Below are 16,192 nucleotides of genomic sequence, written 5' to 3' on the forward strand. Positions count from 1 at the left end.
ATTCTGATGAAATGGTCACTTTCTTCATTAAGTGGGTGGTCCACCTTACTAGTGTCCATGCTTTCTAGACAGGATTCACAGTCACCTTAGACCATTGCTTAGGTGTATATCTTGCACTCTGGGTCTTTCTTGACCCGCTCTCTCTTCCTTCCTCTATATTGAAGCAATGATGTATGAGTGAAGGGAGGATCAGTTTTATCCAGAACCAGAGCCAATTAAAGAGCATAGTTGGATGCAGTGGGAGAGAAGTCACCTGACTTGGCTGTGAGAGCCCCAGCAGTCTAAGCCAGCATCCTGATTCAACTCTCCATCTTTTCCCAAAAGTGAGCAGCCCGCACTCTTAGCTGGGCTTTTTAACCTGGTTTCTGGCTTCGCGCAGGAAGATTCTGTCTCTCCCACTTCCTCTCTTTCTCTCTCTCCTTTCCATTGCTTTGGGTTTGGGAGAACAATATAAAGATTTAATCCACCTTTGGTTTGAGGGTCCCTGCCTTAAATCCCACTAGCAATGTGAGGTTCTGAACTCTTGATTAATGCCACCAACCTCTCCTCCCTCAAGTTCAGTCTGTATTCTTTCCCATTCTTAACATTATAGGGATCATCCTCGTTTAGAACTGTCAAACCCCTGACTCAAAAGACTGTTCTTTCGAACAGTTGCAATGGCAAAATCTACCAGGTTCCATAATCCCTTTAAGCTATGTTATTGAGGACCCTCTGCGAGCCCACTGAACATGAATGCCAGCACATTCAAACTCAAAGTCCTGGCCCGATAATACATTTCCTAGGTCTTCCCTCATCAAAGGATGAGAAAACACTTGACAGCTCGATTATATGAATGTCCTCAAAAGTTGTGCTGGTTTAAGAGGGGATGAACATTGCTAGTAAAGAAGATACTTGGGGGGAATACTCTCATATTCTGGCTCGCTGCAGTGTTTGGATTCATGACTTTGGATCCAAGATTTGCATTTTCTAATCTGACATTCCTATTGCAGTCTAATCATCCTGCAAAAACATTCTGGAGAATTGAAAACTGAACAAAGCCAGAATAAGAACACTTCAAAAGCTCTCTGGATGGAGGCTAATGATAGAGAAAACTAGAAAGCTGAGTGCATGTGATTACCCAGAGAGCATTTGGCATTTTGCCATTCTGGACACAGAGTGAGAAATGGAAGCAGTCAGGTCTGCCCTGAAAAGTGGAGGTGGGACCGTCAAACTCCGGGTCCGGATGACAGAGCGGTTCCTTTGAAAGCTCACTGGAAGAAAACCATGCCCTCTTTTCACTGCAGAAAGATTCCCATGTCCCTCACATGGACACACCCAGGTCCTGCGAAGCAGAGCGTGATATCAATCGCAAATGCCTTCTGGTGAAACCAAGTGACCCAGAACACGCGACTAAATTGGACTCAACTGAATAGCGGAGCCCAGGATGGACTCCGTGAGCTGACGTGCATTTTTTCCATCCATGTGCTCCATATCACCATCCTCTCTCCTCATTTTTCTCCCTACGTCTGTAGTTTAGAGGCCTTCTTTCTTTCATAGGAAGAGGGGGAAACCCTTTTAGGATTAAGTCAGCTTGTTGGCACTTTCCAACAAGACTTCTGCAATCCTGAGAGCCATCTCTGTGTCTAACCTCATCTCTGTGCCTAGAAACGTGGGAAAGAGCAGAAACTGCTGGCAGACCCCAGTCCTGGGTGAATGACGGAAGCCAGAGGGTTAGCAGAGAGGGTGGCAAGGAGGAAAGAAGGGATCTGCCGCTGTCAGTGACCAGGGAAGATGGGTGATGTTTCAGGACATGGGAAAGTGTGCAGGAAGATTCTTGGTTTCTCCCACTTCTGCTCTTTCTCTCTCCTTTCCATTCCTTCTGTTTGGGAGAACAACAAGAAGATTTAATGATACAGATGCTGCAGTTTTGAAAGTTACTCCTTAGTTAATATTGTGTTTTTACAAAGTCTATTTAAGGGAAACGATGAAGATAATAACCCCAAGCTGAACCTGAATATCTGTGGTTAATTTTTTTTCAAATGATGTTTCATATTAATGTACATACACATATTCTTATTTTCAAGTGTCCGGGATGTTGTTCAGTTTTAACTTTGACTAGTGGGTAAATTATAAGTGGTAATGCATTACTGAAAAACAGTGCAGAAAACTTACACTCCTTTGCAAATCAAATACCATTTCCCTGTTGTACGCATTACTATTTATGAGATGCCTTATCTTTATTGGCCTTATCATTATTTATCTCTACACATCATCAGCAGCTCCTAATCTCGTAGTAAATTATTCTATCTATTTCTACCCATTCAAGTTGATTTCTAAGCGAACCTTTACATACACCTCAAAAACAAGAGAAATTCAGCAGAACTTTCATTTTTAAAAAATGATATATGGTGCAGATTGCAGTGAAAAAAAAATATTTGATGCTTGACAAGCACTCAGTTTAGACATTTTAACATACTGTCAAGTAAACATTTGAGTTTTTCCTTTAAAATACCTTCCTGAAGGTTTCTTAATGAAACCTGAAAAATGTATCCTTAACCCAGTTCTCTACCAGCTAACCCAAGAGTCAAAGTAATAGAAAGAAAGGGTATTCGAAAGCACATACAGGAATTTCATTGTAACACATTTTAAAAATTATATTTGTTCTTGTTTTATCTGTTCTTCCAATTTAGACCTTTAAATTATTATTATTATTAATGTCTGAGGAGCCGCTTGGCGGAGGTGTAACTGAGACTTGTTTTTAGTAACTATGTGTCCTAGTGGCCTTGTTTTGGTATTCATAAATATTACAGCCAGACTTTTAATGAACATTCTAAATGAAAATAGAACTGAACTGCTAAAATTTAATTTTCTGCATAAAATAAAAGAAGTAGCAAGAGACTGAAATGTGGGCGGGGGCATGGGGTTCACTTGGGGAGTTCCCATAGGTTACATAGCAACATGTGTGGCTTTCATTTTCTTGGTGCAAATTGATGTAATGTTCAACATTATTAATCAAGTCCCTTGGAAGAAATGATCTTGCCAGAGAGATTCTGTTGATCTCTGCTCCTCTGGCCCACTCTGACCTTTACAGTAGTTTCTGATCACTACGAGGAGAACAGGAAAAGGACCGGGGCCCCAGGTAGCAATGGCAACTGCTCTTAGGAAGGACACACCTTTGTCCATGGAAAGATGAAAACGTCTTTGAAAAACCACGTCCTACCATTTCAAATAAACATTCACTACTTCCTTTCATTTCCTAGATTGGAGTTAGCTTCTGTGGATTCTCTAAGCACATAGCAGAAAATCTTGGACCACTCTTGCACTCAATCACATCAATGATCAAGTCCTCTTCAAATTTAGACCTGGAAAAATGTCAATAAACCCAGATAAATGTTTATTTGTGGTTTTCTAATAGAAAGATAAAGCTATATAACCTGTTACTTATTGAGTATTATGCCTAAAAGCATCTCTGAAGCCAAACCTTCTGGGTTCAAATCCCAGCTTCTCCCACGGCTAGCTGAGAGAACGCAGGCAAGCAAGTTAAATTCTCTCAGCCTCAGATTCCTAGTTGGTAAAAAGGAAGTCAAATGACTATTTACTTTCTTAGGGGTTTTGATGATTAAAGTTAATATGTGCACAGAGCACCTAACATATTGTTATGATTATTAAATAATTTTGTTTCATTAACTGTATTTTTTAAAAATGTCACATATTTATATTATAGTTATCTTAAAGTTATCTTCACTGCAGATAGGATTATTGGAACTACCTTCACAAGTAATGAATATTAAACTGTTAGCATAAAACGACAATTTTTAGTGGATAAAATTTGAAATGATAGAAAATTATAAAGAAGAAATTAAATAAAAGTCATCAACAATTCTACTGAGTAGAAACAACTTTTTAATAGTTATCCCAACCTATTTTTCAAACATTTTACTGTGGAATTTGAATCATGTGTATCCTGATATTTTCCACTTACAATATGTCCAAATTATCCTTTGGTTATTAACTTTTCTTCAAAAGCACATTTTATGTTCTGTATAAAACCCCATCATATGAATGCACTGTTAATATTTCCAAAAGCAGGAATTCATTACAAGTGAATTTAAAATAACGCTAACAGAAGAGAGGGGAAGGGGCATGAGAGTAAGAAGGATAGTAGAGTGAAACAGACATTATTACCTCAGGTACGTATATGACTGCATGACCAATGTGATCCTACAATATGTATAATCAGAAAAACAAGAGATTACACTCCATTTATGTATAATCTATCAAAATGTATGAATGCATTATACTGTCATGTACAACAAATTAGAACAAATTTAAAAAAATTTACAAATAAAATAAAATAACAATAACAAAATTGAAGTTGCAACTTCTCCTGAGAAAATAATGTGACATAAAAATCCTATATAAGCTGAAGCAAATGACCACGTCTTCTATGTCAGGTTTCTTTTCTTAGAATGTCCTAAGAAACTCTGAAAACAAAACAAAACAAAAAAAGTGTTATCAACTCCTTCTGAGTTTACAGATCATCAAGGTACATATTTTTTTCTTCACTCCATGTAGCATTTTGTATTCAGCCAGACTTATAATAACAGATATTTGTATGTGTGCTAATGCAGCCTAATAATGAATTTTGGCTCTGACCTTTCTCTCTGCCACTTACAGTTTCCATAGGGAATTTCTCCTCACGGTGGCTGACTACTCCTTTATTCTTCAAATCATAGACTAAAGATTTGATTTAGGATGCCCCTCAGTTTTTTAAAGAACCATTACAAGGGCTTATGATGAGAGGAACAAGAAAACATCTTTTCTGAATATTTATAACTTGCTCATCCCTGTCCTTACCAGGTAGATGGAGATTGACAAAACGTATTTTCTATACCTCACGTGTCAATGTGTGTGTTCCCTTTTGTGCTATGCCTGAGAAATACTGATATGGTAGCAAAGTTTGGGCATGCTTACAAAATAACAGTCATATGACAATCGTATGTGATTAGGTTGTGATAGTGCCAGGTACAACCTGCAAAGTGTACCTGGAAGATAACTGAACCTTCCTAGAGATGTTGGACTTCTTTTCAGATGTTGGTAAGGCTTAGGTTGTTTCTCCAGGAGTCTAGACAGGGCAGATATTGTGCTGAACAGTGTTGTCCGTGGAGATGCAATCTATTAAAAGATTATTTGTCACCTCTGCAACTTCTAGCTTGTCTGTTCTACATTAAGTGCCCTCCTCAATAATCCTTCCCCAGGTGGAAACCAGAGATGGAGAACCCCTCCATCATGTTCCCAGATCTCTCCTAGGAACTTGAGGACCGCATTAGATCTTCTGTATTTAACTGGTCGATATGGATAACTGTTGAGTATACAGGACCACGGAGAGGCTTAGTCATCTTGAAGGTTGCATTCGTCATTTCTCCTCCACTGCATTGGCCAGAACTCAGTTGCAAGGAGATGTGGTTTAACTGTGCTTCCATGAGAGGATGGAAGTGATAGGATGCACATTTAGTTATCTCTCCCATGAGGTGGAGGAGTTTCTACATAAAACTTGCCTATGTGGGCTATTGTCAGGATATGTAATTAAGCTTTTCAATCTCATTCTCCATTTAGAAATAAAAAAATATAGAACTGACAGAGAAATAAAGGAGGATGTTTCAATACATAATTGATACAAATTTGATATTTTCTGTGCTGATTTTGGTTTCTTTAACTTTTCCTCCTAGGCATGAGTTTAGGTCAGTTTCTAGGAGCCAAAATACTGATGCACTTTCTCTATGATTCAAATCTTGCAGATCCCCTGAAATTTAAACTGAAAGTCTCCTAAGATTAATGGTAAATAGGATTCAAATCTGGTCCTACCAAAGCAAATGACTGAACTGAATCTACAGTAAATGAAGGAAAAACACATAAACAACTTTGTATTGGTAAATCACTTCTGAGAGTACAGGATGGCCTTATCCACCATCAAAGGGCTTGTATTTTAGAGTATGCTTTTTAATTCCAGGATTAAGTAAAGTAAATAAAGACTTCAGAATAACATTAAGGTTGATAATTATGAGGAGTGCAAATGTGAAGGCTGGTTTTTACTTTGGAATAGATTTGTTCCTTGTAGATATTGAAGAAGGGATTAAAGAAGGCAGTGCATGCATACATCACCTATTTTCCTTATATTTCTTTATCCTGGATGATATACTGTGTAATTCATGACTTAAGGGACAAGAGACAGTCTTGCTGTCTGTTTTCTGGCCTCTTGGTTAAAAGCAAGGTTTCTAGCATTACCTTCGTGAAGGGTGGTGTTATGTTTTTTTGAGGTGAGGCATGGAAGAGGGGGTGGAAGGCTAATATTTCAAAAAGGTAGCAATTACCTGATAACAGAAAGCAGTACGGACTGTGTCTTGTTACCGCTCATTTCAGAGGTGCCAAATCTGCTGTGGACATCATCGTCATTAAGTCTTCAGTGGGCTGAGGTCACCTTGGTTCATGTGTTTTATACATTGGTAGCCTTCTCCTTATTACTTGCCAAACAAACCTTTTTATTTTTGCACACGTTTATGTTGATTTTGTGGTTTTTGAAATTGGATTCTGGCTCCTGGAGGCCCGAGTTTCCACAGCAACTGGAGGCCTTATCTGCTACTGGTTCTTGGCAGGCAGACAACCAACCCTTTCAGTTGAGTTGGGATTTTTTTTTTTTCTTTTTCTAAAAAAACTTTTTCTTCTCCTCCCTTATTTTTCCTACACCCTGTCATTTAAGCATCACATAATTAATTGCGTACATCCTGTGCCACATGCAATTGACACAGCTTTGAAGTCCCAATAGATCATTTTATAGAGCAGTGGGTGCCATTTTAAGAGGACAAAAAAAGGAAAAGAAGGAAGACCTGGAGCCAGGTCACGGCTGTGCAGAGCTGAGCGTGACCCTCTCCAGGTATGATAAACCTGGGCACCTTCGGTTTGTTTTTCCGCATTTCCTTTCCAAACTGGCCTTTTTAATATATAGGAAGGACCTCGAGACTGAGTTTGTTATTTTTCTCTCTGGAGCTAATTCCTTTTCCAAAACCAGCATGAACTGCCTCATTTGGTGCTGAGGTAAGGTTTGCCTTTTTTCTTTCAAATTGGGAAAGAAAAAAAAAAAAAGTCTGATTTAGCATCATGTCATTTAGTGGCTGCTACTCATCCAGCAGAAGCATAAAAAAAAAAAAAAAGACCGATTCCTGTATTTAGACACTATTAAAGTTTAGCAACAATAAATGATCTCACCAACTTCTTGACATTTTAGAAAAAATAAATGCAATCAGTTTTTCAATGAGGAGAATAATTTCACTGGTATAAACTCACTGAATCTTTATGAAATAGATATACCCCTTGTAGAAAGCAGAAAATATGTAGATTTTGAGGGAAAAATAGACCCTTTTGTTCAAAGTTTAATTAACCTTCAGTTTTATTTATACAGAGAAAATGTATGAATGTATTTCACTGGCAGTTTTGGTCTTTTCGTAGGGATCGAATCAGTCAAAGAGTGATTTCTGTAGGAAAAAATGTGAGTTCCGTTTACTTTCTAAAGGAGATGCTGATGCTTCTTTTTTGGTATAGATGAGAGTTTAGCCTAGCTAGAATTTAATTGGCTTCTGCATCTCCACCCCCACCCCATCTCTTCTCTGTCCCATCAGCAGTTTTCACCTCTTCTCCTGTGTTACGTGGTGTGCCCTGTCCACCCACAGCCCACCGCAGGGCAACTCCATACACAGAATCTCTCCATTTCCCGAAATTTTCCAAACAGGCCCCTCATCCAAGCTTCTACACCCTGTGTCCCATTGCCTCAGAGAATTTCTTCTTCCTGCCAGAGAAAATACGAGGGAGGGACAAATTATTACTTATTAGACTTTGGCCTTGGGTGAGTTTTATTAAAATTTTCAGAGGCTAAATCCCCCTTCTGTAAATGGGAAGGGATAATAAATCATACCTCTGAGAACTCTGAGGAGGGTTCATTGTGCCAAGGCTCCTATAATAGGCAGGGTGTCATCTAGAACAGGGTATGTGATAAGTAAATATTCAGAGGAGTACAGGTGAAGTTTTTGTGAAGAGTGCAATACTTACATTTCCTGAATGTGTCTCAGGTGTTATTGTGGATCCTCGAAGACTCATTGGCTCTTGATAACAGCCCCAGGAGGCAGGAACTATTAAATTCTGTTATGTAATCAGATTTCATTCTCATTAGCTCAGGTAACACGTTTCTAAAAATCATTTTTAGCTTAGATGACTGGTTGGTGTTGGGGTCCAGGTTCATGGAAAAGCCAGAGAGTGGTCAATATTGTGAACTGACAGCACTAATCTCCTCAAAACTAATGAATATGCCATCTCTCAATGAATCCCCGATGCCCAATTATGGAAAAACCTCAATTGTAGTACAGAAGAGCTATATTTACAGCAGAGATTTCAACAGCAAACTAGGGTAATAGTTTTTGGTGGTTCCATCCATAATAAAGTGTTTCAGATAACAGTGGTCTTTTTTAAAAATTTCATAGAACTATCTTTGTTTCCAACAATCTGATTCCTTTTATTTCTATTTTGATTAAAACAAAATTTTCCCTTTAGCTTACTGAAGATATAAACAAATGAGGGCAAAAACTGCTGTGCATTGTTTCCTTCAGCTTTGGTTTCCACTTGGAGATTCCAGAACCCCAGAGCCACAGTGACTTTCTTGGTATCCTCAGGAACCAGGGTGAGCCCACCCAGCATGGTTGGGGCACATTGACTGCCAGTCACCTTCAGGGTGGCTCGTCCTTCCTTGTCTCATCATCTCTATCTGCTGCCTTCCTGGCTGACCAGGTGGAAGGAAGTGTCCAGGGCAGATTTAAACTGATGAGGACCTTCATAGCAAGGCAGGAAGTATACTGATGAAGGGAAGATCTGAACTGGGCATGTCATTGAGCGTTGGAACGGGAGCTCAGAGTGAGCAGTGTTATCCAAAACCTGGGTTCCTGTCCTTTGCTGAGCCCTGCCCACTGCTTCTCAACCTGAGCCACAGCAATGTCCGTGCCATGCCTCACTGACCTAAGGACCACATGAGAGGTGGGTCCACTCACACAGAAACCAGCTGAGGATCCTTTCACTAGAATGAAGGCCACCCCCCTTTAAAAAATGGAGAAGGCAGAAATGGATGCATGGTCCTTGTGAATCAAACTGTCTACTGGACATCATCACTTACCCTCCTAAGACAGTGTGCTGGGGATGCATGCTGGGGGTCACCTACTTCCTCTTTCTGAAGTTATGATACTAGGCAAGAGATACTTTTAAACCCAAAGTTAGAGTGTGAGCACCAATCCATGTTGTTACTTTTTTGTTTTTGTTTTGCTCATGCTTGTGTGAAGGTGTGTTTAATTTTCTAACTAAAAATGTCTACTAATCTTGAAGATTGAGCGATTTTCAATTGTAGGATTATCTTTGTTAATTGTCTATTGTCACATCTACCTTAACTGTTAGTCTAAAATATAAAATCTCTCCTATTGTATCTGTTTTGCTCCCACCCATGACATCCCATCCACTAGTACATCCTACAGTTATTCACCCTAAGAACATTCTAGATTCAGACCCTTCCTGCTGGGTGCACCACCATCAATTCCAACAAAACCCACTAAGATCTCTAACTTGATTATGGAAACAGAGTTCAAACTGTCTTTCCAGTTCCACTTCTTGTTTTTCCGTTGACTTACTCCATGGCAATGAGTGTTCTCATTAAAACGAGGCCCTACTCTTCAGTTCAGTAGACCTTGGTGGAGCAACATCCAAGGGCCAGGCCCTCTTTCAGACGGTGAGGATAGAGCTTCAAAAGCTCTGCTCTCTGTAGGGTTTACTGTGAGGAAGACAGAAAAAAGAGCACACAGCCAGGTTGTGAGGAGCACTCCTAATACAAGGAAGTCAGTTCACCGAGAGGACAGAGAGCCACCGGAAGGAGGCTGTTACCCTGGAATGGTATTCAGAGAAGAATGGAGGCTCCACACTTCAGAAGGAATCAAATCCATGCTCCTAATTATGCTTTCTCTGGTCCCACTCAAGTTTGCACCTGATCTCTCATTTCTACCTCTCTCTATGAGCCCTGATTCTCACACATGGGTCATTTTTCTTTTCCTGAAATTCCCAAGAGGCCAATCCCTTTCTCAGGGCTTTGCCATTTTCTGTCTCCTCTGCCTGGAATCCTGTTGTTCTCTCAAAGCTCATCATGGAGAGATCTATCTTAGAGTTGAGGTTTCAGTTCAAACCTTTAAAAAAATTTCTGTATAACCAATTTATCTATAATACCGTACTCTTCATCCATCCCTCCCACCACCATCTATTCTGGTAAACTGCTTTATTATTTTGTATCATTTCATGTATTTATGTACTTACATAAGCATTTTTTTGTAATTGGGTAGCTGATTTATTTTCCATTACATCTCCTATAAAAAGGTAAGTAATTTGTTGATTAATTAATTCAAGAAATGTCTGCTAAGCTCCAACAGTTTATCAGGGAATGCAACAAATCCTGAAGAATATGATCATCCATAAAATGACAATAACCCCTAGTCATCAGATAATCTGTTTTCCAGAGACAGAAGAGTATAGAAGAGTAAAGGAAAGTCAGAGAGTTATAAATCCAACCAAACTATGTCTTAGTAAGTGCTAGGACATGTTATTTGCAGAGTGTTAAAGGCACTTGGCATCTCATATATGATAAAAAAAATCTTTAAGGAGACTATGATAACCTAAGAAGAACCCAAATATTCAAAAAGTAGTGAACTAGGTAGGATTCAGGGAAGGAGTCACAGATAGAAGAACTAGCATTTCTAAATCCTCCATACCAGAATTAAGGAAGCACAGGTCATCCTAGGACCATTTCAATGAATTCAGAATTTCTTGAGTGGAAGCACAGCAAGGACCTCAGGCATGCTGTGGAAACCCCCTGAGTCTGTTCAGCAGGGAAAACATGTGATCTGATCTATATTTTAGAGATCAATGAACAGAGGATGACTCAAAAGAAGTACATTTTAGAGGCTGGGTAAATAGTGCAAGTTATAGGAAAATCTTCCAGATGATACAAGATGTTGGTGAGAATCACCTGAAAAAGTGTCTGTGGAGAAGGACAAGAATGTATAAATAAAAGAACTGTTTAGGGGGGACAATCGCACTCAGTTGATGGGAGAGGGTGGGGACACTTCAGTCTTAGAGTCCTGGTCCAGAGACATGTACTCCACTTACACTAAGATTCCTTTAATAATCACATTAGATATTGCACGCTAGCAGGCAGCAGTGGTGAACACCTGTGAGCTCAGTGCCGTGGGTGGCTGAGGCAGGAGGATCACAAGTTCAAGTCCCGTCTCAGCCACTTAGCCAGACCCTGTCTCAAAATTTAAAAAGTAAAAATATCAGTTTCCATGAGGAAAAAAAAAAAAAAGCAAATGATGTAGGTTTGTTGATTGAGATTTGTTGATATCTTGAATTTGCAAAAAATCGTAAAAGTGAAATAATTCACAATAATTTTTGAATTTAATCTTTGGATCCTGTATTTCAGTGTTTGTTATTGAAATTTAAAGCAAAAATTATTTGTGCGTTTAGAATCTTCTAAAATATACAAGCTCAAAAAACTTAAAAAATCATGCAACTTGTTTAAAAACAAAAGCAGTTTTAAAAATAAATAAATAAAAAGGACTGGAGATGTGGCTCGATGGTAAAGCACCAGTACAAGACAAACAACCCAGCATCTCTCCTTCCTCTCTACTGATTTTCCTTGATTCCAGTTTGATCTTACTGGATGACCAGCATAGCCTGAAACTTTGACTGGTTTCTTCCACACTTGGGACCTGATGGTATATATATTCCTTTGCTTTAAAACTTCTCCCTTTTTCCTTTGCACTTGGCCAAAGACCCAAACCCCTTAACTTGGCTTGGCCTAAAAGGACCTCCAGGATCTGGTCCTTGAGTCCCTTTTCAATTTTGTCTTATTCTACTCCTTTTTAACTATGTCCCCACTGGCTTTTGTTTCTTAAACATACTAAACTCACTCCTGACTCTGGGACTCCACTTCTGTTTCTGAAGACTAGAACTCTCTCTGAAATTTACACTTGGCTTGCCTTTCCCCGTGAATCATGTCTCAGAGGAAGCATTTATCAGACAGAGAGATCTTCCCTGAATACCTCAGGTAAAGTGGTCCCGCTCGATCTGCTGCCTCTCCCTTGCAAAGTTCTACTAAGAACGTAGCTAGTACATCATTGGCCTAAGTTGTACACTGAGTGTCCATAGCTTTGTGAGAGCCATTCATATCAAGCACCAAGTACTGGACACATGAATTACATGTATCAGATACATTGATGATTGGTGTGTGTGTGTGTGTGTGTGTGTGTGTGTGTGTGTGTTTTGTTTTATACTCACAGATTTATACTTCTGCATTGACTTTCTATGGCATTTCCAACCACAGAATGAGATTGGGAGTGCAAGGTCTATCAGTGGGTTTCAATTTTATTAACTCTGGCATATGGATGGTTAGCACGTGGCCATATGTTTCTCACAAGACCTAGCTCATAATCTGAGCATTACAACTAAACAACACACATAACTGCACTAATTTCTTCCCAGCACCAGTCCATATCCCATTTCTTTCTCAGAGGGTCTGTTTTTATTTCTGTTTCCACCCACGGTTCACTTGTCTATAGCAACACCTCCTTTTTTTTTTTTTGAAACAAGCTGGAAATATGGGGTGTGATAGTGAAGCTGAAATAGTCCATATTTTTCCTCCGCAAAACACTGATTGGTAACAATTGGTGATTGTCTCTCTTTTCCCACTCTAACCTTGAGCCAGGATCCAAATCTTCATGAATAATTCACAAATAATTAAATTCTTTAAGTTTTGTTCTTATTCACAGGAGCAAGGTAATTTTGGTCTCCTTATGGATTAGATTATCCATAAAGGTTATGATTTAAAGATCTTTTTTGAGATGTAATTCATTTGAATGTGCAGACTGATAGGACCCTGGGCAGCACACGTCCTGTGTTTTCTCTGTAAATAAAAGCCTACAAAATTTCAACAAGTCGGCCTTGTATGCCACACAGAGAGATTAATGACAAACCACATGATTTTCCCCATAATACAACAGTCCATAATCACAAATGCACTTTCTCAAAACATCGCTCTACTTTTTATCCAAAGCTTATTAGGGGAATCAATTAGTCTTAAAAGAGCTCAAACTTGAGTCAGGACAACTTTCTCAAGGTAAATTTTGATGATGATGATTATTTTAAATTTTTCCAATAGACAGAATTTTCAAAGTAAGTACACACACAATTGTATCATGCCTCTTCAAAATCACATATAGAGAAAAACAAAAGAAAGCACAGAGAGTTTCTTTTGAATGAGAGAAAACTTCACTAGTGAATTCAGAATATCAAAATTGAGAGGGATCTGTATCACCTTTTCTGCAGCAGGACTTTAATTTACGTTGTGAGGGTTAAAGAACTGCCAATAATGTGTCCCACCTCGGTTAGCATGCAGGCTGTTGTAGAAATGATGGTGCTCTTATTCACCTGACCTACCTATACACAGACAGCCAACACTTTAGCCAGTTGACACCTATAACCGAAGCAAAATTTTGAAACTGCTCTTTAGGTTGTGTTTGCCTTTTATTTTTCTGTTTTTGAAATTAAATTATTTGTTTTAGGAAATTAACCAGTCAGGGTTCTGATACTATCTCTGTGTCTTAGACCAAATGTCAGTTTCCAGCTCCTTCCTCCACAAATATTATTCCCTCCTGTCCTGGCAAAGTTCACAGAATTTCCACCTCTTTCAATCACCCTTTTGTGTTAGCTTCATCCCCAAAAGCAGATGAGGTGATAGGACAGTTCCATCAAGTCCTAGAAGGGATTCCTTGATCAGTTGAACTGAATCTGAGGAGAGAGAAGACTGAAAAATTTTAACGTAGGGAAGAGATGTTCTCATTCTTGACAAGGTGATCGGATCCAAGACTCCGGCAGTGGATGGAGCCAGGATATAGATAAAGGTGTCGATGAAGTAGATGTAGGTGATGTAGATGCAGATAATGGAGGTACCAATGAAATCATCATCCTAGATATAGACATGTAGACGAGGGGGCAGGGGCAGTGGGTTGTGACTGGGAGTGAGAATTTGCAGATTTGAACAACTGTAGCAATTTCTGCCCAGCAAAGACACCTCTTGATAGAACTCTACAAACTTGAAAGTCATATTAATATATTTTGCTTACCTAACTTGGCTATTAGGTAGAATAAGGCTTTCGGTATAAACAACAGATTTCCAAAGTATTCTTGCTCCTCTGGATTGTAAGGATGATGATTAAGGTAAAAATTATCCCAGTGGTCCATTGCCCTTCTTAATTTCATTCTATATGGGTATTTCCTAGAATATCTTTTCCTGTAACACTTTTTAAAGTGAACTCCAAACTTTACTTAACTTCTTGACTCATATTTTCTTAAAATGTCCCAACCTTTTTAAAATTTGTTGCAGGAAATGTTAATATTCCACAGAAAACTCATAAATAAATATGTGTCCAAAAAAATGAACAAATTATATTTTCCACAAAGCTGCCCTTTCCTGAGGTACCCACAGGATATTAGTAGGAAGATCCTGAATTTTGGAGCCTCATGGCCTGGATTTGAATCTGGGGTTCGCCCTTTGCTAATGATGATGTGTTGGACAAGTAGTGCTATTTTCGTGTGCCCCAATTTTTTTTTTTATGTGTAAAGGGAACTAATGGTAATCCTTATTTCATAGAAACCAGTGTGATTAACTGAGCGGATATCTGTATATTGCTTGCCAAAATCGCTACCACACAACAAAGGCTACTTATGTGCAATTTGTTGTTTAAATAAATTACAACATCTTCTAGGCTCTCAGAGCAAGGAAACAGAAATCCAACCATTCCGTCTAGATCCTCCTTTCTAAATATCTTTCATACCTAGTCACTCTCATAGTTACTTTGTCTTTAACATCTTACTTCTAGTTCCTTCGTTTAGGCTCCAGCATTTCTGAGTTCTAGCATTAAGATCCTCTTCTTCTAGGACTCTCTGCCTCCAAACTCACCTGCTCATGCCTTTAAGAATCCTGCCGCCTGGTGCGCTCTTTGTCTAAGAAACTTCTCACAAATGGTGGCTGATTTTGAATCCACTGACTTCCTTTCACCTACCCCTTCCACAGAGTGAATTCTTTCTGGTCCTTTAAATAAGAGTTTGGGTTTAAAGGGTTCTTCTTTCCTTTTGTTTGTGACCTTGAAATAAAACTTCTGTACCCCATTTCTCAGGACTGAGAGGAGCAACTGCACTGATTGGTGAGTCAGTGAGACCAGGACCGTGGTGTGTTGAGATGTGACTCCTGCTCAGCCTGTGGGGTTTATCCATTCTCCTTACTCTGTGTATTCAACAACCTAGAGTTCCTCTGGGGACAGCTTAGCTCTTTTCTATTTGTTCTGCTGTGCATAAGTGAGTTTGATTCACAGGAAGAGATGAAGGAAACTTAGGTTGGCTTCCAGTTTGGGCTGGCTACTGCCATCAGCTTTACTGGCAATGGAACTGATATTTAGAGCTCTACTCGATGTCCAGATCTATTCTCAATCTGAGTAGAATCCAAGAGAAAGAAGCCAGGGGTATGATTAACTGGCTATCTTGGAGAGCCAATATTAATGATATATCCCAATGAATTGTGCAAAAACTTTTTTTTTTTTTAAGTCTTGGGGAAAATATAAGAGAGAATTTTAGTTCTATCTAAATCTGAGTGCCTTCTTTTATCCAGGATTCTGAATCTCAACCTATTGGCATATGGAAATGGGTGAGTCTTTGCTGGGGGAGGCTATCCTGTGTCCTGTGCTAATTGGTACCCAATAGATGCCAGTAGCACCCGTCTAGATAGGATAGTCTATCTAGGAAAAATCTCCAGGCAAGCTCCCCAGTGGGGCAAAATCTCACCTAGAGACAGAGGCAGTGATAAGAAGAAGGGAAAACCATCAAGGAAGATGCGGCAGTGGCAAAAATGTCAGAAGAAGAGCAGGTTTTCTTCCATAATTGATACGCTGTCTTATCTTAGGCCTCACAAGAGGGTGAACTAGAATTTTCCCAGAAGTCATGGCCGGAATATTCTTACAGATTCTGAAAGGGGCAGCAAGGGCCCCGCCATTCCTTGAAATCCCCTTGGATGATAAAAATTTATTGCAAA

Source organism: Sciurus carolinensis, chromosome 3 (genome assembly GCF_902686445.1).
Source record: "Sciurus carolinensis chromosome 3, mSciCar1.2, whole genome shotgun sequence".
Classification (NCBI taxonomy): Eukaryota; Metazoa; Chordata; class Mammalia; order Rodentia; family Sciuridae; genus Sciurus; species Sciurus carolinensis.